This window comes from Entelurus aequoreus, linkage group LG09 (genome assembly GCF_033978785.1).
Source record: "Entelurus aequoreus isolate RoL-2023_Sb linkage group LG09, RoL_Eaeq_v1.1, whole genome shotgun sequence".
Classification (NCBI taxonomy): domain Eukaryota; kingdom Metazoa; phylum Chordata; class Actinopteri; order Syngnathiformes; family Syngnathidae; genus Entelurus; species Entelurus aequoreus.
In genome coordinates, this window is record NC_084739.1 from 49,281,783 (window position 1) to 49,301,499 (window position 19,717).

The 19,717-nt window shown below is 40.0% G+C and overlaps 1 long non-coding RNA gene across 1 annotated transcript in view; it reads right to left on the minus strand.

The window, feature by feature from the left end:
- Nucleotides 1-6,489: 6,489 nt before the first annotated feature.
- Nucleotides 6,490-19,717, minus strand: part of LOC133656876 (uncharacterized) — a 157,673-nt gene continuing 144,445 nt past the window's right edge. The window contains exons 3-4 of the long non-coding RNA XR_009827187.1: nt 6,838-7,016; nt 6,490-6,738 (exon numbers count right to left, since the gene is read on the minus strand). This is a non-coding gene — a long non-coding RNA (uncharacterized LOC133656876). The remainder of the gene's footprint in view (nt 6,739-6,837; nt 7,017-19,717) is intronic.

Sequence of the window (19,717 nt, forward strand, 5' to 3'; positions counted from 1 at the left end):
GGGTTGTTTCTTTCTGTTAGTATTTCTGGTTCCTACATTATATCTAAATATAGATCAATACAGTCTGCAGGGATGCAGTCCGTAAGCACACAATTGTATTTTTTATGACCAAAAAATTAAATAAAAAAATAAAAAAATAAAAAACCATACCCCTCCCCCGGTCCGTGGGACAAATTTTCAAGCGTTGACCGGTCCGCAGTTACAAAAAGGTTGGGGTATTATGTTTTTAGTTTGTATTTCTTCTTTAGCACTTAACAATAGAGCTACATGATGCTATAGTGTTTCACTAAAGATGGATCTGTTTAGCACACAGCTCCTAAACCTTTTAGCTCATCCACCTTATATTCAGGCAAAAAAATATAAGGTTCTGGATGATATTTTTTTCCAAAGTAATCGTTGTTGGCTCTCACAAAGTCTGTATGATTTGCATTGTTGTTAGTGGTGAAGGGATCTGTGCTTCCCACCTCTACGTCACGCGATCATGTGACTGGCTTGCTCATTATCTCTCAAAATGGCTCAGGAATCCCCTTGAGATTAATACTATTTTGATCATATGTATTTACTCGCAAACTTTGTAAGTATTTTGGTGTTCTAAATCAGACATATATGATTATAGTTTCAATACAGAGGCAACTTGTTTTTATGTTTTACTAGTACTTTAAAGCTCTGTTCAATGTTCTGCCACTGCCACCAGGAGGGCTTTTATTCTTTTGTATATTTAATTCATGCACTCCTGTAACATGCATGTGTGTCTTTGTTGGTAGAAACACCCCCGTATTAAATGTTTTAAAGATTGCTAAAAATAGATTGTTGTCTGGGCAGCAACTGTTGGGCCAAGCAGGTGACATATCTCTCAAGGTGATCCCCAAACTTCCATTAATATAGGTATACACATAGCCATGAAAACTGGATTCCCATGGCATTGTTAGCTGTGTTGGGAATAAGGGGTGATTAGCAGCTCCCTATGGCTTGTATACATTTCTCACATACAAGAAATGTGGTCATCTGCGAATGTAATCTTGCACAGATGAAGCATTTATGAATACATTCCTTTCCCCTGTATGACACCTGCATAAAGTGGATGAAAAGTATGCTTAAATCAGTTAAAACAATTGTCTAATATATCATACCAATTTCATTTTTTTAAATTTTAATTACCAATCAACATGAATCAATTTCTCTCAGACACACCAATTGTCAAGCTATGAAATGTACTGTACATCAATCCATCCATTTTCTACCGCTTGTCTATTTTGAGCTCGCAGGTAGACTGGAACGTATTCCAGCTGCACTTATGAAGAAGGAAGGGTACACCCTGGACAAGCACGGCCATCACAGATGTTTCATCTTAATTATCTTGATGGGACTGATAGATTATTGTGCGGTGTTGTTACGGACATGAAAATTAGAGTCAAAAATTATATTTTTTGTTGGTCGGCTGAAGTTCCCCAACTTCAGCCAATTCCAAAGAAATGTTTAAAGTCACTAAAAATGTGACTTTCCAAAGGGACCTAAAAAAAACACACCGTATTTTTCGGACTATAAGTCGCTCCGGAGTACATGTCGCACCAGCCGAAAATGCATAATAAAGAAGGAAAAAAACATATATACAGTAAGTCGCACTGGAGTATAAGTCGCATTTTTGGGGGAAATTTATTTGATAAAACCCAACACCAAGAATAGACATTTGAAAGGCAATTTAAAATAAATAAAGAATAGTGAACAACAGGCTGAATAAGTGTACGTTATATGACGCATAAATAACCAACTGAGAACGTGCCTGGTATGTTAACGTAACATATTATGGTAAGAGTCATTCAAATAACTATAACATATAGAACATGCTATACGTTTACCAAACAATCTGTCACTCCTAATCGCTAAATACGATGAAATCTTATAGGTCTAGTCTCTTACGTGAATGAGCTAAATAATATTATTTGATATTTTATGGTAATGTGTTAATAATTTCACACATAAGTCGCTCCTGAGTATAAGTCGCACCCCCAGCCAAACTATGAAAAAAACTGCGACTTATAGTCCGAAAAACACGGTGCTGTAGTTGTCAGTAAACATGACAGTGAAAGGAAAAAAATCAATGTGACAATCAAAAATTCTTACCTTCAACTGGTCCAGCTGTGAGGGTTCAGCTTGTCTTATGGTGAGATATCTTATCTGTTTGGTATGTCTGCTGTCTCATTTTACTCCTATCCTGCCAACAAGAACCATATACTATATACCATTGCATATGTGGTTGTCTATGAACAGGCACAATGTAATGTATACACTGGTTCTTCACCTCGGCACCTGGGTTTCAGCATTTATGCATTCCTTATTTAGTGTTTGTTGAGCTCTCAGGCTCAAATCCATTAATACCTCCTGAAATGACAACTCATTTCCTCAAATGTAATCCCTATCTTTGCCTGCGTGAGGCAGGAAAGTAAACACGGACCACTTTAGATAGGAAAGGAGGGTAGGGAGATAGTACTTCAAATTTGCAAAGGGAACTACAACATTAACCCTACAGTTAAGACGATAACAGAAAGGAGCATTTGAAGGGATTTAGTCTAACATGCCCATAAGGTATAATAATAAAGTTTTCCAAATGAGGCTTTTTCCTCGCTATTCCTTATATATCAGTGTATTTTTCTAACATATGATACACCATAGTGTCAACAAGGGCTGGCCCGGTATCTCATTGTAACTAGCAGCCACATTTATTATGGAAAATCGTTGACCAGTAGAGCTGTGGCAAGTCAATTAGGTATTAAACATTTTGGTGACACTTGAGGGAGTATACTCTGGATGGGCCACAAGGGTGACACAATTAGACCATTTTCATGAACCTGTACACCCCTTCTGGCAATTTAGAGCAATTTCTTCAGTGAAGCTAACCTCATTCTTGTGCTGTAAGAGTACCTACAGTCAGGGGCGCCGAAAAGGGGGGGTAAAGGAGGCGGATTCTAGGGGCCCATGATGGAGGGGGGCCCAGAGAGGCCCCTAATGATGATGAAATTATAATACAGAAAAAATAATGTCAACTGTGATGCTGTTCTTCTTTCAAAAATATGGTAATGATAGTCAAAAATACCATTAACCCTTGTGTGGTGTTCGGGTCTGTGGGACCCGTTTTCGTTTTTTATTAAAATAAAAATGATACAATTAATTAATTTTTCAAACTGAGACTCACTGGCTTTGGCTCATTTTCTGTGAAGAACATATATCAGAATACATTTTTAATGAACACACACCATACACCCCCCACCCCCCCTACACATTTCTATTACATATAAGATGTCCGGACCCGGGGCTAATAGAAGTGTGGAAATTTATGTTCTGTGTACCACACACACACACACACACACACACACACACACACACACACACACACACACACACACACACACACACACACACACACACACACACACACACACACACACACACACACACACACACAGCAGGCCTAGACAGGAGGAGGACAGAGTGTAGGTACACAGAACATCAGAGGGTCAAATGTGCGACAAAATGAGCGCAGACAGTGTTGACAAACAATGTTGCAACCTTGTGTGGGAAGCGCAGGTGCAGAAACACAAAAGAAGAATCCCTGTGGGATGCAGAAACTGGCAGAGAAATTTCCATGCAACGTTCGTGTTGTTTTTACTCAGCCAGTGTTTGTGGGTCTTAGACTTAGACTTAGATTTACTTTTTATTGTCGTTCAAATTTGAACTTTACAGTACAGATAGGAACGAAATTTTGTTGCATTAGCTGGTTGGCAGTGCAGGATAAAAAAGCAATAAGGTGCAGATATGAATAAATAGATTACTGTAAAGATAAATATATTGCACTTTTGCACATGCATCTACGTTTATTGTTGTATGTTATATTGTCTTTATATTCCAGCGAGTTCATCCATTTTTGGGGGGAGTTGAGGGGATTATTATGATGCGTTCAAGAGTCTTACAGCCTGAGGGAAGAAGCTGTTACAGAACCTGGAGGTTCTGCTACGGAGGCTGCAGACCTCTTTCTAGAGTCCAGCAGTGAAAACAGTCCTTGGTGGGGGTGGGAGGAGTCTCTGATTTTATTTCTGAGCCCTGGTCAGGCAGCGGCTTTTTGCAATCTCCCTGATAGGAGGAAGAGGAGTCCTGATGATCTTTTCAGCCGTCCTCACCACTCTCTGGAGAGACTTCCAGTCTGAGGGACTGCAGGCTCCAGTCCAGACAGAGATGCAGTTGGTCAGCAGGCTCTCTATAGTGCCTCTGTAGAATGTGGTGAGAATGTGGTGAGGGAGCTGTGCTCTTTTCATCCGACGCAAAAAGTGCATGCGCTGCTGAGCTCTTTTTACAAGAGCTCCGGTGTGTAGGGACCAGGTCATATTGTCAGTTATCTGCACCCCCAGGAACTTGGTGCTGCTTACCTTCTCCACCGCTGTGCCGTTGATGAAGAGTGGAGCGTGGCTGGACTGGACTTCCTGTAGTCGACAATGATCTCCTTGGTCTTGTCGACGTTCAGGACCAGGTTTTTGGTTCTGCACCACTCAACCAGATTCCTGTAGTCCATGTCGTTGTTGTCACGGATGAGGCCCACTACTGTCGTGTACTTCACAATGTGGTTAGTAGTGGACCTGGCACAGCAGTCATGGGTCATCAACGTGAACAGCAGCGGACTCAGGATGCAGCCCTGGGGGGAGCCGGTGCTCAGGGAGATGGCACTGGAGGTGTTGTTGCCCACTCTCACCTGGGGTCTGTCTGTGAGGAAGTCAAGCAGCCAGTTGCATAGGGGGGTACTGAATCCAAGGGGGGCCAGTTTGCTCACCAAGTGCTGCGGGATGATGGTGTTGAATGCCGAGTTGAAGTCCAGAAACAACATCCGCACGTGTGTGTCCTTTCCTTCCAGATGTGCTAAGCTCAGGTGGAGTGCAGAGGAGATGGCGTCCTCTGTGGAGCGGTTAGGGCGATAAGCAAACTGGTATGGGTCGAATGTGGGGGGAAGTCTGGAGACAATGTATTCCTTTACCAGCCTCTCGAAGCACTTCATTACAGATGTTTTTTGGGATAAGTCAGTATTTTAACATAAAAGTGTTTGATTGTGAGGCATTAAAAGCCACAAAATGCAACGGGTCCATCAGACCCACGAACACTGGCTGAGTAACAACAATATGAACACCACACAAGGGTTAAAATGCATAACTGTATGTAAAATAGCATAAAAAATGTTGCCGCTGTGTTGGGGGCCCTGTAAAGATTATTTTCATGGGGCCCAAAATCCCTAGCGGCGCCCCTGCCTACAGTACACTATCACAGGTAGATATTATTAACTCCACCCTGACTCATAGTAAGATTTAATATATTCAAATAATGTACAAAGTAAAATAACTTTACAAAAAGACAAGACATAATGAAAGCATATGATTAAACACTGTACACCAGGGATACTCAACTACATTGTTTTGGAGGCCACATTTCCAGAAAGCTAAGGACTGGGAGGCCAGGCTTCTCACTTTATTATTAGTCCGTTTTTGTATATTCTGAGGAACCAGCGTCCTCTACAGCAGTGGTCCCCAAACACCGGGCCGTGGATCGATTGGTACCGGGCCGCACAAGAAAAAAATTAAATAATATATATATATATATATATATATATATATAAAAATTTTTTTTAATTAAATCAACATAAAAACACAAGATACACTTACAATTAGTGCACCAACCCAAAAAACATCCCTCCCCCATTTACACTCATTCGCACAAAAGGGTTGTTTCTTTCTGTTAATATTTCTGGTTCCTACATTATATATCAATATAGATCAATACAGTCTGCAGGGATACAGTCCGTAAGCAGACATGATTGTATTTTTTTATGACAAATTTTCAAGCGTTGACCGGTCCGCAGTTACAAAAAGGTTGGGGACCACTGCTCTACAGTAAATATTTGATTTAGGTCTATTTATTTTGTCAATATTTTTAAGAACTCTTTGCAAAAAAAAAGTCTCACTTTTTGTTTTTAACTGAAGTTGAATAGCCCTAAATCAGGGATTCTCACACTGTGGTACAGGTACCACTGGTGGTATGTGGGCTGTATCATGTGGTATACCAAAAAAACCCACTTAATTAAAGGTTCTAGTGTAACAGTTTTATTTTCCTACATTCAAAAACAGTGTTACTATTCTAATTGTGTTACAATAATACAAAATACTTGCTAAATAAAACCTCTGCCTTGTTTTTAAAGAATACTTAGGCCTACAACTACGATTTGAGAACCACTGGCCTAAATGATGAAAAAGAGAGGAACTAAAATGGAACCTAGAGGAACACTATTAGTATAACTAAAGAAGTTGGATATACGACTACTGACTGTGTTACGTACGTAAAGAGTAGACGGCACAGACACAAGGGGGCAATGTTGTTCTATGCATTTATTATATATATTAATACATATTTATAATAACAAACAATACTAAGAATAAACTAAGGAAATGGAGTGTGACAAGAATCCAAGAGTGTGTATGGTGTGAGACTATGTGTAGGATTTAATGAGTATGTTACCGGGAATGTTGGGCGAGAGGCGGAAGAAAAGGGGAATGTCTGTGAGGCAAGCAGGAAGTCCAGGGGCGATAGCGGGGGCGAAAAAGGTCCGTGTCCAAGCGGGGGTCGAGGATCGAGGAGGCAGTCCGGGAATCAGAGAACCAAGAATTGACGAGACGCACAGCTCGTCGACGCGGGAACAAAGGCAGACTGCTGGGAGGACGTCAAGGAAGACACAATAAGACACGGAGGGGAAAAACACAGAGAAAGAGCGAGAGAGAGCAGGGTTGCATAGAACTAAACGTGGCTTACCGTACGCGAACGGATGGTTACATTCTGGCCAAGAATGCAGGTCTGCATTGGCTTAAGAAGCCCAGCCAGATCATCACCGACAGGTGCGCAGATTGCATATTGAATGCAGCTGCCGGCTGCGTGATGCGTGCAGGTGAGGAGCGGCCGTGGGCGTGGGTGAGGTGCGCTCCGCGGGGCTCCTTGAAGAATGGACATTTGCATGAGCCCAGGCCGTGACAGACTGCATCTGAAGTAAACAAGCTACAGAAACACCTTCAATACATAAATCATGTTACGGAAAATAACTAACTACAAAAACATAGAGGACCTAAAGGGGTGCCTTCCGGACCCCCTCAGTTATGCAAATCACAAGTTTGGACCCTAGTGTTCTATGCTTGCTAGCAAAGTTAAAATGTCAAAGCAAGGATCTGCCAATGTGTTGACAGATGTCCAAGTTCCTCAAAACAACAAAAGCACTCCAGTGTCTTTAGGACTTTTTAGAAAAAATGTAAATGTTCGTCCCAAGTTGACAGGAAGTATGTTTGGAGGAGTCAAGGTTCAAGCCAAAAAAAAACCCACTATCGATTGTCAGGTATGCTGGTGGATTTGCTACGTGTGGAACTTTTGCAATGTACAAATGGATGGAATTAAGAAGGGAGGCTTCTTCCCAAATCTTCTTCACCTTCAATATACAGAAGTCAAAATAAGCCAAAGACATGCACCTGGGGATAGGCTGATTAGCACACTAAATTGGCCATAGTGTGTGTGAGAGTGAATGCTTGTTTGCCTATCTGTGCTGGCCCTGTGATGAGGCTGCGGTTTGACCAGGGTGTACCAGGGTGAATAGAAAGAGTTGGCTTTTAGACTAAATATTGAGACACTGTATTATGAGACAGACCTTTCCCTTTTTAGTGTTGAACCAGCTGCAGTGTTGAACTAATTGTCTTTTGAATTTTCGTCTTTATCCCATCCTCCTTTGCATATGTCTTTCGAAAACATCCTGCCTTCATGGGGAACTTGTATGTTGCTTCATCCTGCCAGACATCGTAATGAAAAAAGACCATCAGCCAGCCCAATTCATCCCACACCATCAACCACATTATATGTGACTTGTTTAATTGCAGGCCAATCACTGACAGATCACAATTAATAAAAGCCACAGTAGGCACAAAAATAAACATGTCTAAATTGCTGCCTTAATCAAATGATGCAAACATCGGTGAGTTACAAAAGTTCACTGCTGCCACTGATAATTTCCTAATTGTATTCACTCATTCATAGCAATTTTATTAACATGGAGTGAATGTCATCTGCCCTTCCACTGTCACAGCACCAGGGATCTAATTTCATTATTTTCCACAAGATTTGCTTGACTACTGCCGCCATGCTTGTGGCGTGCCATGGCCAGATGTTTATGCTATTTAGATGAGGATGCCAAGCCTGTTGGGTAAACATAATTAAAGAAAGTTGAGACTTTTCTACAGTATATTATGTTTTCTCATTTTCCTTTTTTACCCTCTCTTTGTGTTTCTACCCACCTACCCCTCACTCCATATGACCCTCTCACATTGTTAACTTTATTTTCTCAGGCAATTCAAATTAACATTCCAGTTACTTGTCTCTCTCCAATGCAAAAACTAATCTTTTGAAATAGAGAATATAAGACTAAAATGTATTACAATTTGTCAATCGATTAACATTTTTAAAAAAAAGTTTGTTTAGTTCAATTAATGTGTAATGTATTTATCAAAATGTGTAATATTTTAACATTTGACAAAATAAGCAAACATTTTTTTTGTTTCTGTATCAAAGACTAAATAACTAGACAAATGTGAGTTTAAATAGCAAAATTAGAATCCAAGATGTTTATCTTTTATGTTTATCCCACTTCTCTGTGAGCGCTTTGAGTATCCAACAATAGAAAAGCGCGATATAAAATCTAATCCATTATTATAATTATTATTATCATTTCATCAGGCTGCTACATACACGTACAAATTAGTGACATTTTTAACAAAGTGCAATTTTGATCAAGATGCTTTTCAAACTGATTATATTCCCAAGACTTTGACTCAGATCTGGACAAAGTCAGCCCGTGGGTCACATCTGGTCCTTTGCCTGTCCCTGACTGGCCTACATTAGGTTAATCACATTTTTAAAATACAATTTAAAAAAATACATAGGGTAAATATATATAAATAACTCCATGTTTAATTTAAAACGGCAAAGCTTATTTATCTTAAATATGTATGTTTTCTATATTTACTGTACCTCCGTCGTTTATGTATGTAAATCCATGTGTACACATGAAAGAAACATTAGCTATGTCCACATGAACACAGTTAATCAGATTAAAAGCCTAACTGGAATAAAGATGCTTCATCATGTAAACACACTATTTGGAATATTCTGACCCCATCACACACGTTGGAAACAAAATGTAATTCCGATCAAGATGGATGGTTAATGCCGATAGTCATTTAGATTGGAGTGCATGTAAACACTTTTAAAAGTTTTGGTTGAACTTATCCTTACTGCTCATGTCTGTGACCTCAGCTATACTTTGGTAATCAAGGGGTGGGCTAAATTGAATTATCTCGGAATGAAGCGATTGTCTTGCTGCTGTCTCCCCCGTTCAGCATGTACAGAAGTAGCGTTATATACTGTTGAGTTTGTTGCTCTAAAATCGAGACTAGCAAAAACAAAAGTATGGTCTGAAATGTCATGTGTCGATGTAACAATAAAAGGAGGGATCCAGCTGTCGTCTCAACAAGTTGTTTTATTCACGGCCTTACAGCTACTCCAAGTGCTAACTGCTAGCCCTAAGGCACGTGCACAGAATGTCGTCACATGAAGATGCGCAGCAACCCGGACATATCACAACATTGAGGACACAGAACAGGTCCATTACAAAAAGAGAGGTAAAACAAAAGTAGCAAATAGAAGGAAACATTTATAAATAAATAACGTGACAATGTTGGACAAGCAGACATGCACAGAGCCATGTTTGTTTACAGCGGAAGTCGCTGCTTCTTCTTCGTCTACTACCGTTGACAGTTTGTGCTGCACATGTCAAAATAAAGTATTCCAAATAAAGATGCTTCATGTAAACACGCCATTCGGAATATTTTGACCCGATCACACACGTTCGAAACCAAATTGAAGTCCACACGCATGGAAAGGCACGTCATAATCGGATAATTTTTATCAGGGTTCATGTACACAGTAACATTATAACTCGAATTATGATCAGATTAAATAAATGTTACCCCTTGTACACGTGGCTACTGACTATTTTTATACACGAAATTAGTATGATTTCCCAAATAGGTTTTTTTTTTCTTCGTATTTTAACACCTACTCCTATTTGAAAATACTTCCAACCCTCTGTTGCATCAGCACTGGTAAGTGGTTTGAAATCAAACGGCCATGATGAGGTGCATGCAGACTCAAACATGGTTTCTTCATCTTTGTCCTCAGAAATATGAGGGGCAGTTGATGGCACTGTTAGAAAAGTGAGAATAAACATATCAAGCATATTTTACATGCATAGAGAGTAGCAGTTGAGCACTTTGTACATAGATATTAGCACAGACCCTACATTTGACATGATGAAATGTCCATAAGTGACTGTATGGACAGTAAGTGTAAATATGTAAAAAAAAGATAAAATATTTTTTTACAGACTGTATGTAAGTAGCTATGTACAGTTTGTATGAATGTACATTGTACAGTATGTATATATGAACATTTACCGTAGTATATCAAAAAAAGGGCACTCTAACAGTCAGATAAGAGAATTACACTATACCTTCATCATCACTGGTGTCAGAGATAACAATTTAGGTGGGGAGGGGGGCATACGAATTTATTTTCAATTGCTCTAAAATAAATCCTAGCTTATTCTTACGTTTTGTACACTGGCTACGGGGCTAACGAAGCACATTTAAAAGCATTAAGCACATCTGTTTTGGTGTGCATGGTGGATATTTACATGAGCGTTTAGGATAGGTGTGCGTGCATGCAGTAGTTTCAAAGTGGCTACAGAGCCACAAAGTAGATGTCTTACTAGTCTTTTGCTGTTTCTTCTCTCCCTTGTTCTTGTTCATCTTCCACTTCTGGCTTCTTGAAGGGTATGTTTGTTTCATTTTTTAACCATATTTGGACGAGCAGTCAGCAAAAGTTTACGTCGCGACGAGTGGCCGCTCATGTGTCAGTGTGTTGGCTGCTGGAAAGTGCCCCTTGAGGGGGATTCCAACGGTGTCATTATTCTGATATTGTCATTGTATAGAATCACGGTGGAAGAGGGGTTAGTGCGTCTGCCTCACAATACGAAGTCCTGAGTTCAATCCCGGGCTCGGGATCTTTCTGTGTGGAGTTTGCATGTTCTCCCCGTGACTGCGTGGGTTCCCTCCGGGTACTCCGGCTTCCTCCCACCTCCAAAGACATGCACCTGGGGATAGGTTGATTGGCAACACTAAATTGGCCCTAGTGTGTGAATGTGAGTGTGAATGTTGTCTGTCTATCTGTGCTGGCCCTGCGATGAGGTGGCGACTTGTCCAGGGTGTACCTCGCCTTCCGCCCGATTGTAGCTGAGATAGGCTCCAGCACCCCCCGCGACCCCGAAGGAAATAAGCGGTAGGCTGGGGGCCCTTGGCAATTGCCAGTTTGACTACCCGGTTGCAACGGGCCTGTGTACAGGTTTGCCAGCATTGCGGAACACTGCGTTATTGTTAATGCATTTATTTACTTACTTACTTTGCTATCATCTTCGCCTTGTAATATACCTGCTTCATTATCTTCCATCTCGCTTGTATTTGTTCCGGAGTCTCTGTTTTCTTAGCTACTTTTTAGAATAAATCTATTTAATTTTTTTCTCCCATTGGTGCACTTCAAAATGTTCAGTTATTTTATTTTGTGAAGCAAATATAGTCTCCTCTTCATTTCAAAACTTGGTGCATCTAGATCAGGGATCCCCAAACTACGGCCCGCCAGCGTACAACATTATTATTATTTTTCTTATCTACTTTGTACCGCTTGCTACTCACGGTGTCTCCTAGCCGCTCAGGCAAATCATATTGTCTAAAAATGCATTTTCTCATCGATAACGTGACATCATCGCGCGCGCGGGAAGAGCGCTATATATATCTAATATATATATATATATAGTATATATATATATATATTAGAGATGCGCGGTTTGCAGACACAACCGCGGAGTCTGCGGATAATCCGCGGGTCGGGCGGATGCATGACGAAAAAAATAGATTTTAAATAGATTCGGGTGGCTGGTGGTTGAACCAATTCGGAAATATATATACATACTGTAGTTAAATGTTGTTACCCACATACGAAAAACGAGCTGCACTCTATGAAACAGGCAATTATTCATCAGGTACTGCTGCAGCTGTCACGCCAAATTTCTTCCCCCTACAAAAACCTTCCCCCCATTTACTTCCAGGGCTGCGTACAATAAAGTCACAAAGTTGCCGGGGGTCCTTAACCGGCACGCGACTGTCCTGTTTCGTGCCTGTACAAAAAAAAACCAATAATCGATTCCTTCAGATTCCAGCAGCTGTCAAAGACGAAGTATCCTTCCAGCGACGGGCAGTCAAAGCCGAAGTGCTATCGATCGCTGTCAATGACGTAAGAGGAAACATGACCACGGAAGTAAATGGGGGGGGGAGGTTTTTGTAGGGGGAAGAAATTTGGCGTGACACAGCACACCACAACACAACACAACAGTAGAAGAAGAAAAAAATAAAAAGATGGCAACGTCGGCAGCAAACGTGGTACACGACAAACTAAAAAAGGGAATACTAAAGACCAGGGAAAAAAAATAACAATAATAGTCAACACTTTCTTAATGGAAATGACAATAATATTATAATAATGATAAATTATATTATCACGCATTAATATCTCTTAGCCTCTAATGCATGGCCAAGAGATATTAATGCGTGGCACACATTGAATGTCTCTGCTGCATTGGATCAGTCTCCTTTCTTTAACAGGCAAACGCTTTCTAACCTCACTAATGCCTTGCATCGTCTATGTTAGATATATAACAACGGGTGGGTGGCGGGTGGCGGGTGGCGGGTGGCGGGCGGTTGTGGTTTTGATAAAATGTTAGTTCGGGTGGATGGCGGGTGGATGACGACTTTTGTGATGCGGTTGCTGATGAAATAATTGCCTATCCGCGCATCTCAAATTGTTTTATCCTAATGCGGCCCCCGAGTCAAAAAGTTTGGGGACCCCTGTTCTAGATGCTCCCGACGCCATGTTTAAGGTGTTGCCTATATTTTGATTGATTGAATTCGCTACAGTGTCTTGGATATATAATCCTCCATATTGGCAGCCTCCATTCATTCATTCATTCATTCATTCTTCTTCTTTTCGTGTCTTTGAAGCATGTGGTTATATGACAGTTTCCCATTTCTTTACACAGTCCTTTGCATTGTCGTTGAACTCTGCGAGATCTTTTAAGCTGCACTGGTTGGGTGGCAGAGAACAGACAAGGCAGTGCTGCATCGTGTGGTCCTCTTCTCCATATTCGCAGGTGGTTGGGCCGATTTTGTAGCCCCATCTGGCCATAGCAGCTTTTGATCGCCCTGTTCCTGTTCTCAGGCGATTTAGTGTCTTCCACTGGACCCATGGTGTTTCTGACCCGGGGGGCAGGTCTTCAGAAGGGGGGATTCCCATGTCAATAGGAGGGGAGTCTTTCTCTAGTCTTTGTGTCCATAGCTGGAGTCTGGTTTCTTCCCGAGATGTTGTTAGGGGCTGGACATTGCTGAGGACGCTTCTCTTTGACTTCAGACGTTGGGCTGAGGGTTCACGTCCATAGAGGAGGTGGCGTTCATCACTGGTAGCTTTTGTGAACTCTACTCGGCTGGCAACTTCCCGTCTCACGTTTGCAGGGCTTCAAAGTGTTTGGTAGAATTCGCAAGCAATAGCAATTATCACTTGGCAGGGGTCGCGACGTGGACGCTTCTACCATGACCCCCATTCATTAATTCATCCATCCACTCAATCAGCAGAGTATTAAAACAAGTTATTCCATCTAAGATAAACAACTCATTCAAAGCTGGCTTCCTCGCTAAAAAAAACATTGTAGGTACATGCATCTGGTAGTTTAACAATCGATCGCCCCACCTATGACATTGTGGCAAGTCAGAGTACTCCAAGGAACTCTCTAATACAGCGGGGTTATTTTCTGTATTTTAGGTCCAACTAGATATTGATGCTGTAAAAATGTCTCTTCAAGCATTATTCTGTTGACAATGTGACAGGCAGACCAGCCAGAAAGCCACGTCCTCAAGAATGAGGGGTGGCACGAGACCCTGAAGCCGGAAAATACATTCAGACCATAGATTAATGGTCAAATATTAACAAATGTTTTTAAGTTTTTATAATTTTTCAGCATGACAATTGAGGCTCTGCCAACCCTGACCACACACCCCTATTCTATATACTGTGATAATGTTTTACCAAGCAACGCCAAATTGGGGATTTAGGATAATTCTTCTCAAACTACTATAATTTTAAGATTCTGGTACAATAATTTGACATTTCCCATCTGGCAACACTTGTGTGCTTGTGAGACTTTTACAACTGTAGCCTACCTGTGCAACTGACTCCGCCAAACACATTGACCTGTTAAACCTGTAGATGTGCGTGTTCATATTGAGATCGCCAACCGGTAGAGCCTTGTCACATAAGCATTTCTGACCGTGTCTGTTCCATACTCAACAACATTAGAGACAAATTAATAGTGAGAGAGGCAGAGGTTATATTTAATCACACATGTCATGTTACTAATAGACTGGCTTTCACTTGTTTGGCTGCAAATTCCTCACAGTAACATTGGCTAGCTTATGTTACCATTAGTGATTTCACAGAACACATTTGTGTTAAAACGGTCTATATGTTCCACAATTAATAAGTTTGTGTGCTAAATTTTTTTGTAAGGATTGGTGTTTACGGTGGTCACTCACCCTGTCTCGTTAACACGTACGCACAGGGAACACGTGCACGCATAAAATAGAAGCCCAAATGAAGCAACAAACTTTGCAGTCATGTTGTTGTTATGATAGAAAATGCATTTAATGACATCTTACGCCAACTATCCAAATTGCTATCATTAGCTAACAACACCCAAAGCTGATGCGTGTGCATGTGTTACGTACGTACATACATTCTGTGGTTCTTCCGTTATACAGAGCTCGATACCGGGGTAGTGCGGAATATACGTTAGGTCAGGAAAAAACACAGAGGCTATTTCATCCCTACAAGCCTGTGCAGGGAAACCTGCGAAACAGGCTGGTAGGGACATACAGCAGTTACGTCATTACGTTCTACAAGACGTAAGAGAGGGGATATAATACTTAAAATACATTGGAGAAGTAGCGCCCTCTAGACATCTCTGTAAGTATTGCAAACAGCCCCTTTAATTGTTGGAGTAAGTGCTACAGAAATCACAGGTTGGGGAGAAACATTTTGAAATTCAAGCAAGACTAAAATCTATTGAAGTTAATTTGGTCTGCTGACAATAATTTGATATAAACAAGGTTTGTCTATAAAACCCTGAATAGTAAACTTATCAAGTACAAACAATTTTACTATTCTGGCTTTTGTAGACAAACCTTTTTTATATGAACAACATTAATATCGTCTTTACAATTTTTTTTTATTGTTTTACTTATTTCAACTAATGTGTAGGCCTACTAAACTCTAAAATTAATTACTCAAAATAAAAACAATAAAATATGACTTTCTAAAACACAATTATTTCAGTTTCAAGTATGCATGTTCTTTTGACAGATTATTATTATTCCTTTTAATATTGCTCATATTTATTTTTATCTAGGATAAGGAAATTGGACAAACATAGTAACAATATATGTTAATTAGTAAAAAATATTTTTTTTTGGTAGAGTGTTCACTATACCAGAATTTCAGTTGTTGATACCAATATCTATGAACATCCACAAATGTTGATACTTATTCGATACCACGATGAAAAAAGAACTGAACTTATGTACTTTTAAATGTACTACTTGTGTTGAAAACTGTTTCAAACGGCCAAGTATTTAAGATAACTGTGCTGTGTTTACGCCAAATAGCGAAAGTGAAACCGCTTCTATCAGGACATGATCTCGAGAAATTAATCCACGCCTTTATCTCGACTTGTTTAGACTACTGCAATGCCCTGTATGTAGGCATTAGCCAGGCCTCCCTCGCCCGCCTGCAGCTCGTGCAGAACTCTGCTGCTCGTCTGCTAACACAGACCCGCAGACGTGAGCACATCACCCCTATATTAGCGTCCCTTCACTGGCTCCCTGTGCGTTACAGTATCAATTTTAAACTCCTTTTATTTGTTTTTAAATGTCTAAACAACCTCGCGCCAACATATCTCTCCAACCTCCTTCAGCCTTACTGCCCCACCCGATCCCTAAGATCGGCCGATCAGCTGCTACTGACGGTCCCGGACACAAGGCTGAAGATTAGAGGTGACAGAGCTTTCGCTGCTGCTGCTCCCAAGCTCTGGAACGACCTACCTCTGAGTGTTAGACAAGCCTCCTCTCTTCCTGTTTTTAAATCTCTCTTAAAAACATACTTTTATTCCATGGCTTTTAACACTGAGTGATATCCATCCTGCAATGGCGCCCCATAATACACCTGCTGTGAACCTGTTTTTATGTTTTTATATGTTATTTATTTATTTTTTATCGTGTTCTGTTTGTGTTGTGTTGTGTTTGCTCGGTTCTCGTATTATCTTTTAACCTGCCCATTGTACAGCACTTTGGCTACCCCTGTGGTAAATTTTAAATGGGCTTTATAAATAAAGTTGATTTGATTTGTACAGAATTAAAATTGCAGCTGCCAAGCCTCTCGTTATATCAAAACAAACAATACATTGCTTATAAAATAAATACTCTTTAATATGGTGGTTGGGTGACATGATGTCATTTTAAATTAAATAGGCTTATGAAAAGGCTTGAACACATATTTCCAACGAATCTTTGTGTTTTTATTGATTATTAGTATCAATATTTCTGCCTTTTACGCATTACGCTATGCCTGTTTTCTTCTCTTTTATTGTATTTCTACAATATGCCAGAGGCCCATAAAAAAGGAGTCGGCTCGGCATATGGCTCCAAGGTCACACTTTGCCTTCCTGGTGAAATAAATAAACCAGTGGTGTTCAAAGTGTTGCCAAACGACAGAAGAGTGTCTCTAAGCTGTGTTTTCTGAGCACTTGGAAATGATAAAGGTTGAGTTGCACGCTTCTGGGAATTTTCTGCACACTGTACAGTAGAACCTCGATTCACGAATGCCTCTATTTGCGTCCTTTTCGTTTTGCGAATGTTTACATAGCGCCAAATATACTTCTGTATATTTGAAAGGAGATGGTGTGGCTTACTGGCTGGTCTGCTTGTCACAATGGCACCAAAATAATGTTTGCACAGACATTTGTACACCATGAATATGTAGTTTGTACCCTGTGTTTAACGTTTTTTTAGGTAAGTGTGACAATATTCTTGATAATCAGACTATAATCTCTGTATTAGGAAGAGAATGTGACTTCCCACACTTTGAGAAGTGGGGTCGATCGTGGGCTTGCAGACACATGTCGACCATGTTTTATCAGCGAGGGAGCCAGCATTTGTGTTGTTTTTTTGCAAGATCCATGTTTTTAATGTTCTGCATTTCTGCCCCTGATGGCTGTATGGTAAGTAGCATAATCCCATTCCATTTTTTGAATAAATGTGTTCTAAAGTTTGAAAATCAGTGTGTATCTTTAAAAATTGTCACTGCCAAACACATATTCTCTTCAATTATGTAAACTTTTTCAGCTTTTTATGCAACATATTATGTTTTTATGAGTGTACAACTCTTTAAATATATGTTTGCTAGCCATGTGCTTGCTAGCATTATTTTGTTTTGGTCAAAATTAGCTAGAATTGTCACTACCGAAAAAGTCACACCCGAAACATACTGTATGATAACGTTTTAGTGCAGTGGTTCTTAACCTGGGTTCGATCGAAACCTAGGGGGTCGGTGAGTCGGGCTCAGGGGTTCGGTGGAGGTCAAGACACACCCGACTCATCGTGTAAATAAAAACTTCTCCCTATCGGGCGTATTACGGATACGGCAACAGCAGAAGTCAGACTGATTTGCAGGTGTGTAATTTGTTGTGAGTTTAGACACAGTGTTGGTTTTGTTCTTTAAACAAAGTGATGTTCATGCACGGTTCATTGTGTGCACCAGTAATAAAACATGGCAACACTTTAGTATGGGGAACATATTCACCATTAATTAGTTGCTTATCAACATGCAAATTAGTAACATATTGGCTCTTAACTAGTCATTATTCAGTACTTATTAATGCCCTATTCGGCATGGCCTTATTATAACCCTAACCCTCTAACCCTGGTCCTAACCCTCTAACCCTAACCCTAACCAAATAACTCTAAATTAAGTCTTTGTTATTTAGAATATGCTCCCCTAGTGTCCAAAAAACTCTAAATTAAGTATTTGTTACTTAGAATATGTTCCCCATACTAAAGTGTTACCAAAAACATATAACTTTGTCTTGAATTTTAAAAACAACATTTTATTTTTCACTAATGAAGGGTTCTGTGAATGCGCATATGAAACTGGTGGGGTTCGGTACCTCCAACAAGGTTAAGAACCACTGTTTTAGTGTCATGTTCATTTCGGTAGTGACAAAATGAAATGGAAAGTAGTAGTTCTAACTGATCTTTCAAACAAACGTAAATACAACATTTAGTGTGTGCTTTTACTGACACCTGTACTATAACAATACCAATGGCTGAAGGAAGAACTGGAGAAAATGTGGGATTAGTGGGCAGCATTGATTCCAGTATTGATCAGGGTAGTGTGGGATGGAACCCCCAAACCAGGTGGATGTCTCCAGTAGATACAAAGAACTAAATCTGTGATTTCCGTACAAAGGAGTGCAATACTGGGAACAACTATGATTCTGCGCAAAACCTTCATACTGGTTGAGGCGGGAAACACATAAATCTATGTACATATAGGATCCCAAGAAATTATTACATCATGTACTTTACATATTGATTTCAGGAGTTCAATTCAGACCAATTGAAGACGCAGGACATTTTTGCATTTCATTTGCTGATTGGAGCAAGACCCCATGGCTCACAATATTGAACTTTTTGTAAATTTTTCCAATTTCATGCGTCACTGAACTTGGGGTTTTTATTTGCTGAAAGCCATAATCATCAAAATGATTAAGACATTAAATACAATCTTGAAATATTCCACTCTGTGTGTACTGTAGTTATTCTATAGAAAATAGGTTTCATATTTTGAATTGAACTAGTGAAATTAATTAGCTTTTCAAACATATTATTGAGATGCACCTGTATTGTGCACACATCCACGAAGCAATCAGCCATGACCACCACACGAACTAGCGTTGAACTTTATTAAACTAAAAGTATGCAGAAATGACACAGACAGAAGAGAAAATGCACCACAAGCCATGTCGCTCTGCTCCTGTCTCTCCCTGTGCGTTGAACTCATTACACTAAACTACAGCCTGTTTGTAAGATGACTCGTCTTTTTTTTAGACCGTTTCCTAAGCAAAAACAATATTTGGGTCAATGCGGTAATGATTTTCCCTATTTTACTAAAGAGCAACTATCAATTGCAAATTTCACTGTGTCCCTTAACAAACACCATAAAATCACTGATATTTTGAAGAAATGCTTTAAATCAGGCACTTAGGCTGCAACAATCTCAAAAAAGACCTGTGAAATTTGAGAAAACCCTTTAGTATTGACTGCATTTAATGTACACCATTCAGATGTATTTTTATATGAAAAGCCTTCGATTTAACAACATCAAATTG